The 16,801-nt window shown below is 43.4% G+C and overlaps 1 long non-coding RNA gene across 1 annotated transcript; it reads left to right on the forward strand.

Annotated features, from left to right (window-relative positions):
* The first annotated feature begins 994 nt into the window (after positions 1 to 994).
* Positions 995 to 16,396, forward strand: LOC118003013. The gene is made up of 3 exons (XR_004677242.1): positions 995 to 1,043; positions 11,431 to 11,464; positions 16,379 to 16,396. It is a non-coding gene; the product is annotated as an uncharacterized LOC118003013 (long non-coding RNA).
* The last annotated feature ends 405 nt before the right edge of the window (positions 16,397 to 16,801 follow it).

A 16,801-nucleotide genomic window follows, 5' to 3' on the forward strand; every position in this document is an offset into this window, starting at 1 on the left:
TCTAGGATTTTGATGGACTCCTGTCTCACATTTAGGTAAAGACCATTCTTTAAATATATTATAATGTTGCAAAAGTCCTTCATGATTTATATTTAAAACTTATAGTGTCTTTTTCATTAAAGATTGTTTATTTCAATGTACTCAATCTGTTAATATTGTCCTTTATATATTCTGAGTTCTGTATCATACTTAGAATGGCCTTCCTTACACCGAGATTATTGAACCAGTCTTCTCTGTTTTCTTTTATTTTTAAGGCTTATTTTACATTTATATATTTAATCCACCTCAGATTTATTTATTTGTTCTGCAGCTTAATTGATATAATTTATATAGTATACAATTTACCCTTTTAAAAAAGTATAATGAAGTGCTTTTTTTTTTAAGATTTTATTTTATTTGAGAGAGAGAGAGCACATGAGAGGGGGGAGGGTCTGAGGGAGAAGCAGGCTCCCCACCAAACAGGGAGCCCGATGCGGGACTCGATCCTGGGACTCCAGGATCACGACCTGAGCCGAAGGCAGTCACTTAACCAACTGAGCCACCCAGGCACCCCTAATTAAGTGCTTTTTACTGTATTCACAGGCTTGTGCAACCATCACCACACTCTAATTCCAGAACATTCTCATTTCCCCTAGAGAACCCCAGTCCCTGTTAGCAGTCACTCCCCAATCTCCACCCCTTCTCCATTCCCCTGCAAACACTAATCTATGCCTGTCTCTCTAGATTTTGCCTATTCTAGACATTTCATATAATGGATTCATATGATAGGTGGTCTTTTGCAAATGACTTCTTTCATTTAGCATACTGTTTTATATTTCATTTAGCAACATGTTTTAACACAGTGTAACATGTTGAGTACCTCATTTCCTTCTTTTGCTGAATAATAAGATATACCACAATTTGTTTATCCATTGATCACTTGGTAGACATTTGGTTTGTTTTCACTTTTGGCTTAGGAATGATGCTGCACACTGTTTTTGTGTGGAAGTATGTTTTCAAGTCTCTTGGATACATACAGAGGAGTAGAACTGCTGGATGACATGGTAACTTGTTTCACGTTTTGAGGAATTGCTAAATTCTTTTCCACAGTGGCTGCACCATTTTACATTACCACCAACAATGTATGATGGTTTCAATTTCTTCACATCCTTTTTTTTTAAAGATTTTATTTATTTGTCAGAGAGAGAGAGAGAGCACAAGCAGGGGGAGCAGGAGAAGGAGAAGCAGGCTCCCCGCTGAGCAGGGAGCCCGATGCAGGGCTCTATCCCAGGACCCTGGGATCATGACCCAAGCTGAAGGCAAACGCTTAACCCACTGAGCCACCCAGCCATCCCAATTTCTTCACATCCTTGCCAATACTTGGTATTGCCTTTTAAAAAAATTATTGTAGCTTTCCTAGTTAAGTGTGAAGTGGTATCTCCTTATGATTTTGATTTCCATTTCCCTGACTAACAATGTTGAGATAGTTTCATGTCTATAATGGCTATTTGTACATCTTCACTGGACAAATGTCTACCCAGACCCTTTGCCTATTTTTAAGTTGTATTTTTTTAAATTCTCATTGAGTTGTAAGAGTTCTTTATATATTCTAGATACACCCTCCTTAAGATATATGATTTGCAAATATTTTCTCCCATTCTGTGCATTGTCTTTTCATAGAATTACTTAGGAAATATTCCTTCCTCTTCTATTTTTTGGAAGAGTTTGGGAAGGATTGGTATTAGTTCTTTGAATGTTTGGTAGAATTCATCAGTTAAGTCATTTGGGCCTGAGCTTTTCTTTGTGGGAAGTTTTAAAATCAATGACTAATTATCATATTTACTTTTGTGTGTGATGTTAAGGTGGGACTCTAACTTAATTTTTTCTAAATAGAAAGCCAACTGCTCTAACACCATTTCCAGAGTATTCTACCCATTTCTACTAATTATTATGCCACAGAAACGTCTTTAGGACATTTTGGATCTTAACTGCCACTTTTGATGAGGCACAAAACAAATTTGCTTTATCAGTGGCTGTAATGTTAGAGCCTTGAGAAATTCTCTGTTCTGTCGGCATATGAGGTTGGAAAACAGAAGGGGCCAGGAATAGCTCATGACTTCCCCGTCTCACCATGGATGTGTCAGTGTGGTTTGGAATGCACACAAGGGCCCACCAACACCCTTAAGCCTTTGTCTCCAAGACTGAGTGCACGCCCTTGGATGCCTGCCTGCCCACAATGCAGCCGAGATCCAAGCCAGGCCAGAGGCTACCACTTAGTCTGCTGGCCTTGCTCTTGTGGCCTGGATCCCTGTCTCCACTGACTTCCTAGACTTGGAGTCAGCTTGCCCAGTTAGGCTTTCCCATCCTTCCTGCACCTCCCCCCTTCACATTCTTCTCAGACCCCCTACCTGGTCTTTTAACACACATTAGTGTCCAGTACTCCCACCACGCTTGGGAATAGTGAGCCCTGTACTCTGCTTTCTTCAGATCCAGAACACTGACTATTTTAATCAGCAACCCTTTCCTTCTCCAGTACATGCCTCTGCTTATCCCTGAATCCATTCTGACCTCTCCCCCTTACTCAGCCCACAATTGCTCACAACTCAGCATGAACATGCTCACTGAGCCATGACACCAGGAGCTATGACCTTGGACTCTGGACCCTCCTCTCTCTCCTGATACTATTAAAAAGGTGTATGTGACGCCATGGGAATAAAATGGGGTGGTTGAGAGCAGGAGTGGATGGTGAGAAGGAAGCAAAACAGGGCCTCGTGGAACATCTCTGAGAGGCCAGAGGGGGGAGGAGCAGTCAGCGTGGGAGCTGGAAAAAGTGACCAGAGAGCCAGACAGAGAAATCAGAACTTGGTGACCGAGAAGACATGAGATTGCTCCAGGGTGGAGGGAGAAAGCAACAGTACCAAATACTGCTGAGAGAGTTCACCTAGGATGCAGACTGAAAAGTACCCAGTGGATTTGGCAACACAATGGTCATCAGTGACTTTTGCAAACTGTTAACGTTCAGGTAGCTCCGCTGTTTCAGACCCTCAAGGCTTCCCAGTGCCCTCCAAAGAAAGCAGCCTCCATTCGGGCACTGCTTCTGCCCACTTTCACGCCTTCACACCAGGCTCTAGCCCGGCCGAGCTGCTTGCATGGACACAAGGCCATCCTCTCTCACCCCTGTGCACTTCCCTCAGCCAGTCACCCTTTTCTCCTCTCCAACTCCCATATGTCTTTCCTGACAAGCTCAAGTACCATCTCATCCACGGAGCCTTCCCTGGCCCCCAGGTCAGGCTGGGTGGGCCTCTTCTCTTTTCCCCGTCCCATCATGTGCTGGGATGAGTAAGGTACATTTCTTGGGTATTCTTGTCCACCTTCGTTCCCGTCTCCTGGCCAAGGCCTGCAGCACTGTGTTCCTGAGCAGGCAGCGAAGCAAGCCTTGCTGATGGAAGTGGGGGCGCATCGAGCAAGAACAGCTAAGTAAACACCTGCAAGCCAAATTGGCAGGCAGCGACAGAATGACTGTGTCAGCGCCTTGAGCTATGGACGCTCTCTTTGCTCTTCGGTTTCATGTAGGTCAGGTTTGCTAAGAGACTGGGACCAGGGGTACAATTTCTGATAACCGGGGGTCATTAGGTTGCAAAATCTCCAGCACCATCCAGGTCAGTGGCTTTTCACCATGCTACCTGTGCCTCTGCCTTGCTCACCCTCTCCACCTGCCCTTCCCTGCTCTACACACCAGTCTTTCCAGCACGGGACAGCATCCCGTTGATTCACATCTGCTTCTGCATTGATTGATCGCCAGATCTTCTCTTGCTCTGCCGTCCTCCTTTTTCTCCCCCAGCGCTCACACTGTGAAAAGGAACTGAGTTCGCTCTCGCTGGTTTGGTGTTAGAAGGTGGAGGAGGGGCCGTAAAGTAAGTTTCCTGGACTGAGAAGACACTTGGAGACTGAAAAACAATACAAGCCACTCCATACTGTTAACACCCAGTTTTATTCAGGGTAATTGACTGACGGGGGCAGGTGCATGATCCAGGACACTATGCAGCTCTTCTTTCCCCCACTTATCCCCCAACCGACCTTAATCCCCAGTTTTTATTGAGGGGCACGGTGGTGTGGTTACAGGGTAGTTAACTAAAGTGGCACCATCTGTGCACCAGTCTCCTCTACTAGTTATCTCAAGTGGTGCCTTCTGTGCGCCCCTTCAGGGACGGGCAGAACAAGCCTCCCCTCCTCGGATCAGGGCTTGCGTTAACCTGCCCAGGCCAGGAACAGTCAGCCCCCGAGGGAGGTCACTGTGCGGGCATGAACAAGATGGCGTCAGTGATGTCAGCACTCCTACATTTGGTTATTAGCTCCCCAAGGGCAAGGAGCATGCTCTTCCGACCCGTACTTGCTGAGCCCAAGTCCTGCTAAACCGTACGTACTGATTTCAGGGAAAATGGACTTTTTCATGATTACTGACCACGGAGGCAGGCCTTAGAGTGCCAGAAGCTTTTTTTTTTTTTTAAAGATTTTATTTATTTATTTGACAGAGAGAGACACAGCAAGAGAGGGAACACAAGCAGGGCGAGTGGGAGAGGGAGAAGCAGGCTTCCCGCGGAGGAAGGAGCCTGATGTGGGATTTGATCCCAGGACCCTGGGATCATGACCTGAGCTGAAGGTCGTCGCTTAACCGACTGAGCCACCCAGGCCCCCAGAGTGCCAGAAGCTTTTGAGCCACTCTGTGCATGGTTCCTAGGTGTGGAGTTGGAAACAGGCAAGATTTACGCTTTCTACACGGCTCCCTTAAAATCCGACTCCAAACTCGGGACCCCGCCCGGTCCTTACTTGAAGGCCAGGCACCCTCTTGTGGAAGAACGCTGTCTCAGAAAGGTCAGACCCCTCACCACCTTTAAAACCACACCTTACCCCTTTCTGGAAAACCCTTCAGGGGGCGAATGGGTAGACAGAGCTGTGCTTTTTTAAAACATGTAATATCATACATTGTTTTATTCCTGATAATGAAACTGGGCCTACTCATATTAGCAAATACAGCAAACTATACAAAAATAAAATAAAAAATCACCACAATCCCACCTGCCACAGATAGCCACTGTTGATATTTTGGTGTTTTTTGTTTTTGTTTTTTTAAAGATTTTATTTATTCATTTGAGAGGTAGTGACAGAGAGCACAAGCGGGGAGGAGGAGGAGAAGCAGGCTTCCCGCTGAGCAGGGAGCCCGATGCGGGGCTCCATCCCAGGACCCTGGGATCATGACCTGAGCAGAAGGCTGATGCTTAACTGAGCCACCCAGGCGCCGCTGTTGTTGTTGTTGTTGTTTAATATATGAGCTATGTAAAGAATCGACATAAGGATAGATACAGGGGCGCCTAGGTGGCTCAGTAGGTTAAGCCTCTGACTCTTGGTTTCTGTTCAGGTCATGATCCCAAGGTCCTGGGATGGAGCCTTGCATGGGCTCCATGCTCAGCAGGGAGTCCCTTCCGTTCTCTTTCTCTCTGCCCCTTCCCCCAACTCATGCACTCTCTCTCTAAAATAAGTAAATCTTTTAAAAAAAGGATAGATATATAATACGGGTGTTAAATATTTAACAGGTGAGGACATAGGTCTCTTTTGTACCTAAATGTACTCCTGTTGGTATCAGTGTGGCTGAACCCTGTGCTTCAAGCTTTGAGTCCCTCTTACGGTGCTCTCCTCTTCGTTTCCTTCCACGCGTCACCTTTTGTTTCCTTCCAAACTGTTTTGCCATTTTCTTCTTTTTTTTTTTAAGATTTTACTTATTTATTTGAGACAGAGAGAATGAGAGACAGAGAGCACGAGAGGGAAGAGGGTCAGAGGGAGAAGCAGACTCCCTGCTGAGCAGGGAGCCCGATGCGGGACTCGATCCCGGGACTCCAGGATCATGACCTGAGCCGAAGGCAGTCGCTTAACCGACTGAGCCACCCAGGCGCCCTTTGTTTTTTTTTTTTTAAAGATTTTATTTATTTATTTGAGAGAGAGAGAATGAGAGAGAGCACATGGGGGGGAGGGTCAGAGGGAGAAGCAGACCCCCTGCCGAGCAGGGAGCCCGATGCGGAACTCGATCCAGGGACTCCAGGATCATGACCTGAGCCGAAGGCAGTCGCTTAACCAACTGAGCCACCCAGGCGCCCCATTTTCTTATTTCTTCTCTTTATTGTTTATTGTCTCTCCCTCACACCCTCAGTGTAAGCTCCCAGAAGGCAGGACCATGTCAGTTTTGTTCAGTGATGTATCCCGAATGCCTAGAGCACTACCACACACATAGTAGGTGCTTCATGAATCTTTGTGGAGGATGGTTCCGGATTATATCTTCTATTTTTTATTACTGAAAATTAGTTGTTAATGTGTCTAATAACAAAAATGTGTAATATTCCATTCTAGAGCTATATCATGATTTATTTAATCACTCCCCTGCTGTAAGTCATTTAGGCTGATATAATTTTCCATCATGATAAATATTTTTTATGATAAATAATATTTTGATAGACCTCTTCGTACTCAAATCTCTTTTCATATTTCTTATCATTTTCTTAGAATACATTCTTAGAAGGTTAATTTCTGGGTTATAAGGTGGTAACATTTAAAGTTTTCCTGATGGCAATATCACGTTGATTTCCACGATGCTTGTACTATATGATAATATACATCCAGCCTCACCCAAATCATGCTGGTTTGGATATATCCTCTTCTTAATCTTGGCTAACTTCCAAGCAAAAAAAAAATTTCATCTCATTTTAGTTTGTCTCTGATTTTTAGAGAAGTTATAAATATTGTCACAGATATTGTCCGTTTTTTTTTTCTCCCTGTGGTATGTCAATTTATGTACTTACCCAGTTATGGGGGGATTTGTTTCCTTATTGAATCATGTAAGAGCTTTGTATTTAATATTGATAATAATGTCTATGTCTTTAGGTAGTACCCTTGTTGTATTCGTCACTCACATTTTGCCCAGATTACTGTTTTAGTTTTAATTATGGCTTTAAAAAAAATCTAGGAGTTAAAAAGTCCTTTTTTGCACTCAGATCCATCAGCCTTTTTCTTTGGTATGTACCACACTGCTTTTGTGCTTTGAAAGTTTGTTCTAAATGCAGAGAAAGTTCTTTTGTGGTTGCAGTTTCTTAATTCTTATATCGATCGCGGTATATGGTGGAAGGTGGCTACCTCAGCTGATTCCTTCCCCCAGTGATTAAGATTCCAATAACACATTAAAGAATGAATGCCTTTCTGGTGGATTTTTTTATTATTATTGTTTCATTGTTTACAAAGTACTTAAGTGTACTTGGATTTATTTGCTAGTCTGTATGGCATTCGTACTATACTGTGTTGATTATTGTAGCATTATACTTTTAATCTTTGTTTTTTTCAAATTTCTCCTTATCTTTCCTTTTTTTTTAAGATTTTATTTATTCACAAGTGGGGAGAGGAGCAGAGCAGAGGGAGAGGGAGAAGCAGACTCCCCACTGAGCAGGGAACCCAACACGGGGCTCCCTCCCAGGACCCTGGGATCATGACCTGAGCCGAAGGCACATAACCGACCGACTGAGCCACCCAGGTGCCCCTCTCCTTATCTTTCAAGAACATTTTTATCTACTCTCCATTTCCCAAAATTTTGCTGAACCAAGGAGATGATGCAATTTAATTACTTTAACACCTATTTCTGAACATGCTCGGGCTTGATGACACTTCCCATTGGCAATGCACTGTGCAGATTGCAGCTCAGGGCCGCTGTCAATGACTTTATTCTCTCCTTTTTAAAGATGAGGAAGCAAAGGTGAAGTAGGGCCAGGCTGTAGCTCCACAGAGTCCTCGTGAGCTACGGGAGACTGAACGGTAGGTGGGCAGGTGGGAGAGCCTGCCTTCCTAAGCCCCCGCTGCGCCTCTGGCTGCAGGGAGGGGGGGCCATGAGCTTGGACACGGCCTCATGGATTTCCTGAGTCAAGTCCTCAACTAGGCCAGTTCCCTTCATTTTCTCTCTGTTTTCACAGAGAGGTTTGAATACAACTCCCAAACACATTGGCAAAACTTGGGAACAAATCAGAAAATTTCACATAAAAATGTAGATTTCCAACTTCTCTCGAATAGTACAACAACAGAGGATGGAGGTGTTCCCACCTGGCAAAAATCTGGGGGATCAGCCCCTTTCAGATGATTTATGCGTTCCCTGGCTCACTTAGTTATTTTCTTGCCTGGCCTTGTAGGCCTCTGAGGGGACAATCCCAGAGTGTATGCTAGGTGTAAGGGGCCAGACACAAAAGGTCACACACTGTATGATTTCATGTATATGAAATATCTACAACAGGCAGTTCCAAGGAGAGAGAAAGTGGATTAGCGGCTGTCTAGGGCTGGGGTTGGGAAGTTGGGGAAAATGGAGGGTGACTGCTAATGAATATGTGGTTTCTTCTCGGAGGAATGAAAATGTTCTAAAATTGATTGTGGTTGCATAACTCTCTGAATATACTAAAAAAAAAACATTGAGTTGTATACTTTGAATGGGTAAATTGTGAATTACATCTAAATAAAGCTTTTAAATTAAAAATAAAATTTGAAAAAAAAAAAGCAAAGTAGAGAATTATATAATATACCACTCTTTTCCTAAGAGGGGGACAAAAACTATAGTAAAAAAATCACAAAGGAAGGATAAACTGTGAAATAAAAATAAATTGTTACCTATGGGAAAAGAAAGGGATGGGGCAAAGGGCCAGGGATAGAAGCTAGAATTCTCTAAACAGACTTTGTAGATTTGGCTTTGGAACCATGAAAATGTTTGTATAAGTATAGAACATTAAAAAAATAAATCCTTAAACAATGAGAAGCAACATGAACTTTGTATCAGTTATAGTTCTTTATACTTTGTATCAGTTATAGTTCTTTATAACTGTATAAAGAAAATCTCTTTCTAGTGACTTTCAAACAATTATTTGAGTATATCCCTAAGGACAAAAAGAACCTCGAGAATATCCTAAACTGTTTTCCATAATCATATTGTTAGTGATAGCATTGGTACTCTTATCTTAAGACTGTTGGATATATATTGTGTGAAAGAGTAAATGAGTGTGTGTTGAGAAGTGGGGTTTTTAGCGTGAGAGAAAGGAGTTCTGGAAATGAAGATCAATATAGTTAAATAACAACATTATAATCTTGTATTGGAATTGGAAGTATCAATATGAACCCATAATGTGTTTTATTTATCCATATTTATCAATCTCTATATTTACAAATTATCTTTGTCATCTCTCTCTCTTTGATATTGTGATTTATAATAAGAAATATATATTTAGTCTTCATCCCCATTTCTGGCACAGAGCTCCTAGAGCCCTTGAGATTTCCTAAGTGATAGGAGGGTTAAAGGTGTCTTTTGTTATGTTAATGGATGACTTTTGGACCCCACCTAAGGATGGAGGTCAGGGGAATCAATTGTGTGACTAGGGGGTTGGAACTGTCAGTCCCAACCCCCAACCTCAGGAGAGGGGAGAGGGGCTGGGTGGTTGAGTCAACTGCCAGTGACCAATGATTTAATCAGTTATGCCAATGTAAGGAAGCCTCCATAAAAACCCAAAGGATGGGGATCCGAGAGCTTCTGGGTTGGTGACCATGTGGAGAGGTGGGGGCAATGGTGTATTCCGAGAGGCCATGGAAGCTCCCCGCCCCTTTCCCATACCTTGTTTTATGTATCTCTTCCATCTGCCTGTTCCTGAGTTATATCCTTTCACAATAACTGGTGATCTAGTAAGGAAAGTGTTTCTCTGAGTTCTGTGAGATGCTGTAGCAAATTAATTGAACCCAAGGAGGGGGTCATTTGAACCCCTGATCTATAGCCTATTGGAAACAACTGATCTATAGGTTGGTCAGGAGGTGATAACCTGGGCTTGCAAATGGCATCGAAATGTGTGTGTGTGTGTGTGTATGGGGTGTGGAGACAATCTTATGGGACTGAGCCCTTAATCTGTGGGATCTGACACTATCTTCAGGTAGGTAGCGTCTGAATTGATTTGAACTGTGCAACACCCAATTGGTGTTGCAGAGAATTGCTTGTGGTGTGGGGAATAACCTCCACATATTTGGTGACCAGAAGTGTCAGGAGTGAAGTGTTTCATGTGAGTAGTAAAGGAGACACACAGGAAACAAAGATATAATAAGGAAGAACTGGGTTTTCTCCACACAGGTGGAAAACCGAGTCTTTCCTTTATACTATCTATCATCTGCCAACTATCATCCATCTATCTTTGTATACTGTTCTAGCTCTGACCTCCAAAAAGGCCTGTATATATAAAGGGCTAAAACAAATTATTTCTCATTCTCCATGGAGTTTACTTTCTATAGCTCTGTTCTCCTGGGAATTTGATAAGAGTGGAATGTCAGCTGCGTTACTAGGCAACGTTGCTTGTGGTAAAAATGGTGCACTGTATCTGGACAGTGAGGACAGTGAATGAATTAGAAAGACCTCGTGGGAAGCTGTGGTTTGGGAGTTTCCTGAGAATTATGACTTGGTACTGGACATGTCCCTTGTCGGGACACAGGAGCAAGCTAGTCCCATAGAACTGTTACTAGAGATATTGGCTCCTAATTGGGGTAAGAGGGTTTTATTCATTGTTTATCTGAAATTGAGGTTTAACTGGGCATCCTGCACTTTAGCTGGCAATCCTGTGGTGGGAACGCGGGTGGGGGTGTTGCTTTGCAAACTGGCCCCTGTACATGGAGGGCAAGGAGAGACTGAAGAAAGAGGCGGACCGCTCCAGATCAGTAGGTGGCAAGTTTAATCAGCAAGGGAACTTAACTTGTGAGGCTTGTCGTGTATGGCTAGCTGCAAGATGAGCAGATCTCTGCCTGCCAGAATCTTAAGAGTTTATACAGAGGCCTTAACTGGGTTCAGTTACAAGCACAGCCCAGATGGTCTCCACAACACCTTACGCTTTCAAGGCTATGTCCTTGGAATAGCTCCCACTGTGGGGGGGCGGGTAGGCAGAATGTATTTTCCAAGGACTTGGGGTGGGGTTGGGATGGGGGTTGGAGGTAGACAGATGGAGGGGGTGGGTGGTGGTGAGGAGCCTCTGATTTTCCCAGTCTAGCTCATGGGTCAACCAGCAGTCTACGCCCTCTCGATGACCTCCTCTGGTGGGGTCAGGGAGTGTAGAGCCTAGAGAAATGCCTGCCACCGCCTGGCTGGTGTGCTGTGTTTCCTGTCCATGGATCCTTATCGTAAGTGAAGTCAATGTCAAGTGTGGCCTATTATAGTTATGTGAGTCCAAATGTTTAAAAGAGCCTGAAGAGAATGCCAAAGTAGGCATTGTAACCTAGAAACGGTGAGCAGCTCAGGATCAGTCTCACCCTGAGAACCCAGATTGGGCTCTCTAAATAATATTTATTTAAAGGAAATGGCTGATTCCACTGGGACAGCAAAAGTACGGGATGAACCTGGAACCTCTTGTCTTACAGGAAAACAGGACCACTTGAAGATGACTACGTTCAGGTCAGAGAACTCAGGAGCTTGTGTGGAGAAGCTGGGATTTGCTTATGTGAAGAAATAGGGTATAAAGGAGGTATTGGGTATGTGAGGATTCATTATGTCATTTCCTCTAAATTTGTATTTTTGGATTGTCCATAATAGAAACCCAAAAATAATAAAATAAGAAGTGGCTGTGCCAATTTCTATTCCCTCCAGGAATTGTAGAACCATAAGCATAATTTAAAGTGGCTGCACAGAGTTGAAGTAGTATAAATTATTTATACATCCTTCTATTATTTTAAATGTATTTTTATTTTTTTAAAGATTTTATTTATTTATTTGACACAGAGAGAGAGACAGCTAGAGAGGGAACACAAGCAGGGGGAGTGGGAGAGAGAGAAGCGGGCTTCCCGCAGAGCAGGGAGCCCGATGCGGGCTCGATCCCAGGACCCCGGGACCATGACCTGAGCCGAAGGCAGACGCTTGACCACTGAGCCACCCAGGCGTCCCCTAAATATATATATATATATATATATATATTTGAAGATTTTATTTATTTATTTAATTGACAGAGAGAGAGAGAGAGAGAGAGAGGGACAGCTAGAGAGGGAACACAAGCAGTGGGAGTGGGAGAGGGAGAAGCAGGCTCTCCACCGAGCAGGGAGCCCGATGCGGGGCTCGATCCCAGGACCCGGGATCATGACCTGAGCTGAAGGCAGTCGCTTAACCAACTGAGCCACCCAGGTGCCCCCCCTAAATATATTTTTAAAGACAAGTTGTTATTTAGGTTGGGAGTTTGAAAACTTGGAGCGTAAAAAGACCACATTGTAAAAAACTGCAGAGACCTAATGTACAATGAAGTTAAGTGCATAAGTAATTGAAAAACTAGCTTTAACAAATGAAGAGCTAAGGTTGAGAGAGAATTTCAATTCTGTTCAACAGAATAAACCAGAGGAACCACACTGGCCATTATGGGAAGCAGGCACCTCTGAACTCCCTATTCTTTCCTCTGGGAGCAGAGATGGGGCAAACGAACCACCCTGGGTCCCCAGAAGCCCAATTCTATGAGTCTAGAGGCAAGGCAACCTTCCTGCCTCTACATACTGCTCTTAGGGCAAGTCATCACTCCGCCTTGCCACAAGGGGTCGTTCTGAGACAACCACCTGGAGGAGGGTCACTCCCCCCACTGGAGGAGCCAGGGTTACTAGGAGTTACTGTTCCAAAACCCCTTCTCATCTGTTCAGCCCCCCTGAGGAAGTTGTGCTGGGACACAGGCGGAGGGCAGCGCTGGATCTGAGTGCCCTCCTCAGGCAGTGTCGATGCTGGTAAGCCCCACGCTGTGGCTCAGTCTGCAGTGGGTCACCCAGATGCCCTCCGCCCATGGGACAGCCCCCACCCCCACACAGTGCCACTTGCTATCCTCCGTCCCCTTCTTTTATCCATCCCACCCCCCACCTTCCATCTCCTTGTGGAACAGCCCCAGGGCCTTAGCAGAAGGGTCTCTGTGGTTGAAGGCACCAGCCTTGAGGTCTACTCACAGTTACTGGAAAGCAGCTTTAAAAAATAGAAATAGCCGTGGTAAAAACTGTGGCCAGAGCCGTCAAACCACAGTAAGGCCAACTTCTCTTTCTTGAAAACTCATTTCTGAGAGGGGGTCTGTTTCGGGGGGGGGGGGGGGGGGGGACTCCAGTTCCTAAAGGTGCATTAGAATCCTGTGGTGGATGAGGGCCCCACTTTATCTGACCTTGCCTGACTTGTCAGCAGGAAACCGATTTCATAGCCAAACTGGGCCTTTTCTGGATGTGCAACTGCTGCCTAATACATATCTTTTAAATCAAATTTACTCTTGCTTTCGCTCCTTGATTTTTTGGGTAATGGAAACATATAATTACAATCATGCTGAAAAGCATTTGCTTCTAGAAAACTTCAATGTCTGGTTTTTAGAATGAAATGGGCTTTACTTCTTATGCCGTTCTTCTTCTGCCTGTTAAAACACTGGATGGCCTACCCTGGGAACACAGATTACAGTGTAATTATTATTTTGGTTCAACACATATAACAGGAAAGAAGCACAAATGGATAGGACTGTATTTTAGATAAAACAAAGTGTTCCTCTGCCGGCCTTTTAGGTCTTTTTCCTCTCCTGCTGCTTTAACAAATGCCACCCCTATTGTCCAAATACTGTGACTCTCTAAGCCTGTGAAGAGCAAATTTGGTTTTATGTGCTCTTTCCCTGCCATGACATTGATCTCTTGTCATTCTCCCCAAACTCATCTGGTATCTTTCTCTGCCTACTTTGAAGAAAAACTCCTCTTGTTCCTCCTAACCTTTTACTACAGATGTTCTGAAGACACCAAGAGAGAGCTGGGTGCTTTCCTTTTTTTTTTTTTTTTTTTTTTTAGTTCTGTCTCTTGGAGAGGAGAACATTTTATGTAAGACATCCACGGGCTCAAATCTCTCATACCCTCTATAAAATTCAACCAGACAAATATTTATCAAGTGTCTACAAGTCAGCAGGAATCTATCAGGAATAAATTTGGCTGCAAGTCACAGAAAAACTAACCTATAGAGGCTTAAAAAAATGAGATTCGTTTTTCTCATGTAGCAAAAATTCAGGAGACATGCAGCTTCTGGAATTGGTTCAGTGGCTGATTTGGAGAATATTATGGATAACATCTGTGATTGTTTTGCCATTTCCTCGTGAGTTCAAGGTAACTATTACAGCTCCATATTCATCCATATGAGTCCATATTCAAGGCGGGGAGAAGGATGAGGGGCCGTGCTAGCATTGTCTGTGCTTGATATTAGGAAAGCACAAGATATTCCAGAACCTCCCAACAGACTTTTGCTAACATCTCCTTGGCAGGACTGTGTCACATGGCCACTTTTAGCTGCAAGGGTAACTGGGAAAGCAACTATTTAGCTTTTCCCATCCCATATGTAGAGTCCAGGAGTTGGGAGTGGGCATTGGGTTAGCCAAACTACAGTGTCTACAATGAGACCCTTCCAACTATATTTGGAAAAGTAAATGTCATCAAGGAAGTCCAACATCCAAACATTAGGAGTTTTGGAGGAGAAAACAGAAAAGCAGAAAGGATGGCATCATCAATAAAATGCTTTAAGAAGATCTCCCAGAATCGAACGATGTAAGTTTATAGGTTGAAAGGCTCAACTAAGTGCCTAGCACAATGGATGAATATCACATATCATTGTGAAATTTCAGAACTCTGGGGTCAAAGAGAAGATCCTACAGGCTTCTGGAGAGAGAGAGAGAGAAAAAAAAAAAAACACAAAAAAAGGATCAGGAATCAACACTGGAAGTTAAAAGAACAATGGAAGAATGCCTTTAACAGTAGAAGCTAAAAGGAAATGGAGAAATGACTCTAAAATTGAATAAAAATAATTTACAATCTAGAACTTTATGCCCAAAGTATTAATCAACTGTGAAGGTGAAATAAAGACATTTTTAAACATGCCAGGCTTCTAACTTATTTCTCATACTCTTTCTCAGAAAGTTACTGGATCTCAGAAAGTTACTGGAGGATGTGTTTCAGCAAAATGAGGGAGTAAACCAAGAAAGAAAAAAGGCAGGGATACAGAAACAGGAGACCCAAGAGGGGTGAAAAGTGAAGGGAATCCAGGATGTTATTGAAAGGATATTACAGGATGACAATTGGGTAGCAGGCACAGAGGATGACCAGCCTGCATCTGAGCAAGTCAGAGGCTCTGGGAGACAGTTCTTCAGAAAGATGAAATTTATAAAATGCCTGATGTAAATACATGTCTTGAGAAGAGATTTAAACAACTGGAGGAGAATTTAAGAATGGATTGCTGAAAAGTTCATAGACAGCTAATAAAATACTAACCAAGTAGGGTGCCTGGGTGGCTTAGTCGGTTAAGCTCCTGCCTTCGGCTCAGGTCATGATCCCAGGGTCCTGGGATCAAGCCCCACATCAGGCTCCCTGCTCAGGTTCTCCCTCTCCCTGTACACCTCCCCCTGCTTGCACACGTGTGCTCTCTCAAATAAATAAAATCTTAAAACTAACCAAGTAAATAATTATTAACTCAAGGTAATGAAATGTACAAGAAAGGAAAAATAATCATAGTTTGTTACATGGCTCAGCTCTGTGTGACATACAAAATCATAATGTAAAAAAATGAATATTGATTTAAACAAAATTATGATATAACCATATCGGGTTGGTAGGGGAACAGAAATCTGAGTGCGGCAGGAAATGGGGGTGGAGTGAAGGACATATGTCTTCACCTGTCATGGTACGAAGACGACAGCTATATCCCAAACCAAAAATCAAGAAGTAGTAATCCAAGCATTCTATTTAAAGAGAGGCAAATACCAAAAGAATCAGTTCAAAGAGTTAAAAGAAGTTGTATATGGGGCTGGGAAATGGAAGGAGGGAGAAAAGAGACTGTTGTTTTTCCTAACAGATCTTATGAAACTATTGGACTCATTAAATCACCACTATGTCTAACTTCAAAACAAAAAAAGTAAAAAGAGAAAGAAAAACGTTGACACTCATATAATTCAAGTGGACTTTCTTATTATAAGTATCTTAAGATTTAGGTAAAATCTTACCTGGGTCAATTAACTTAATGGAACACAAATGGAATCACATTATCAGGAAGGGTTAACTATCACGTACGCATTTAATGCAGTGATTCTCAACCCTGGTTGCACCACTCTGGTTGGTCGCACAGGAGAATCACCTGGAGAACTTTTAGAACCTGCTCAAGCCACGCCTCACCTAAGCCAATCAAACGGAATCTCCAGAGCCAGCAGGGGCATCTCTAGTTTCTTTTTTTTTTTTATAAAGTACTTCAGGTGATTCTAAGGTGTAACAAGATTGAGAACAACTGGTCTCATGACCACCTGAGGAACATGTTTTTAAAAACTTGCCCTGACATTTCCTTTCGATGCAGCTCATATGATACTTATTCAGTAGCACACCATCTACTGAAGAGTTTGGCTCCACTTGCAGAAGAAGGAGGTGATGTGGAAGATGTAAGTGGAGGCTGACATGCGCACCTAGCCCGGAGGCAGGACCGGACCCGGCTACTAGGCTGCATGGAGAAGTCAAGGTCAGTGTCACCACAGTCCTAAGGTCAGGAGAACGGTGATCTCCAGTTTCAACACCAGATTAGGGTTGCAGGGTGCAGATCACAGATTTATTTACTTTCTTTTTTTTGCATTTTCAACTCCTCCTGAAAACCAAATGCTGTAAGATTTCCTCCTTACCAGGTGATTGGAGCAAAAGTTAGTCAGTGACCCCCTGAAAACACAAACACGTAAGATCAAGCCTTCAAAACCACTATTTTTAGCAGATGGTAAGTGCACCTGATGAC

The sequence above is a fragment of the Mirounga leonina genome, unplaced genomic scaffold (genome assembly GCF_011800145.1).
Source record: "Mirounga leonina isolate KUSES-001 unplaced genomic scaffold, KU_Mleo_1.0 Mir_91, whole genome shotgun sequence".
Taxonomy (NCBI): Eukaryota; Metazoa; Chordata; class Mammalia; order Carnivora; family Phocidae; genus Mirounga; species Mirounga leonina.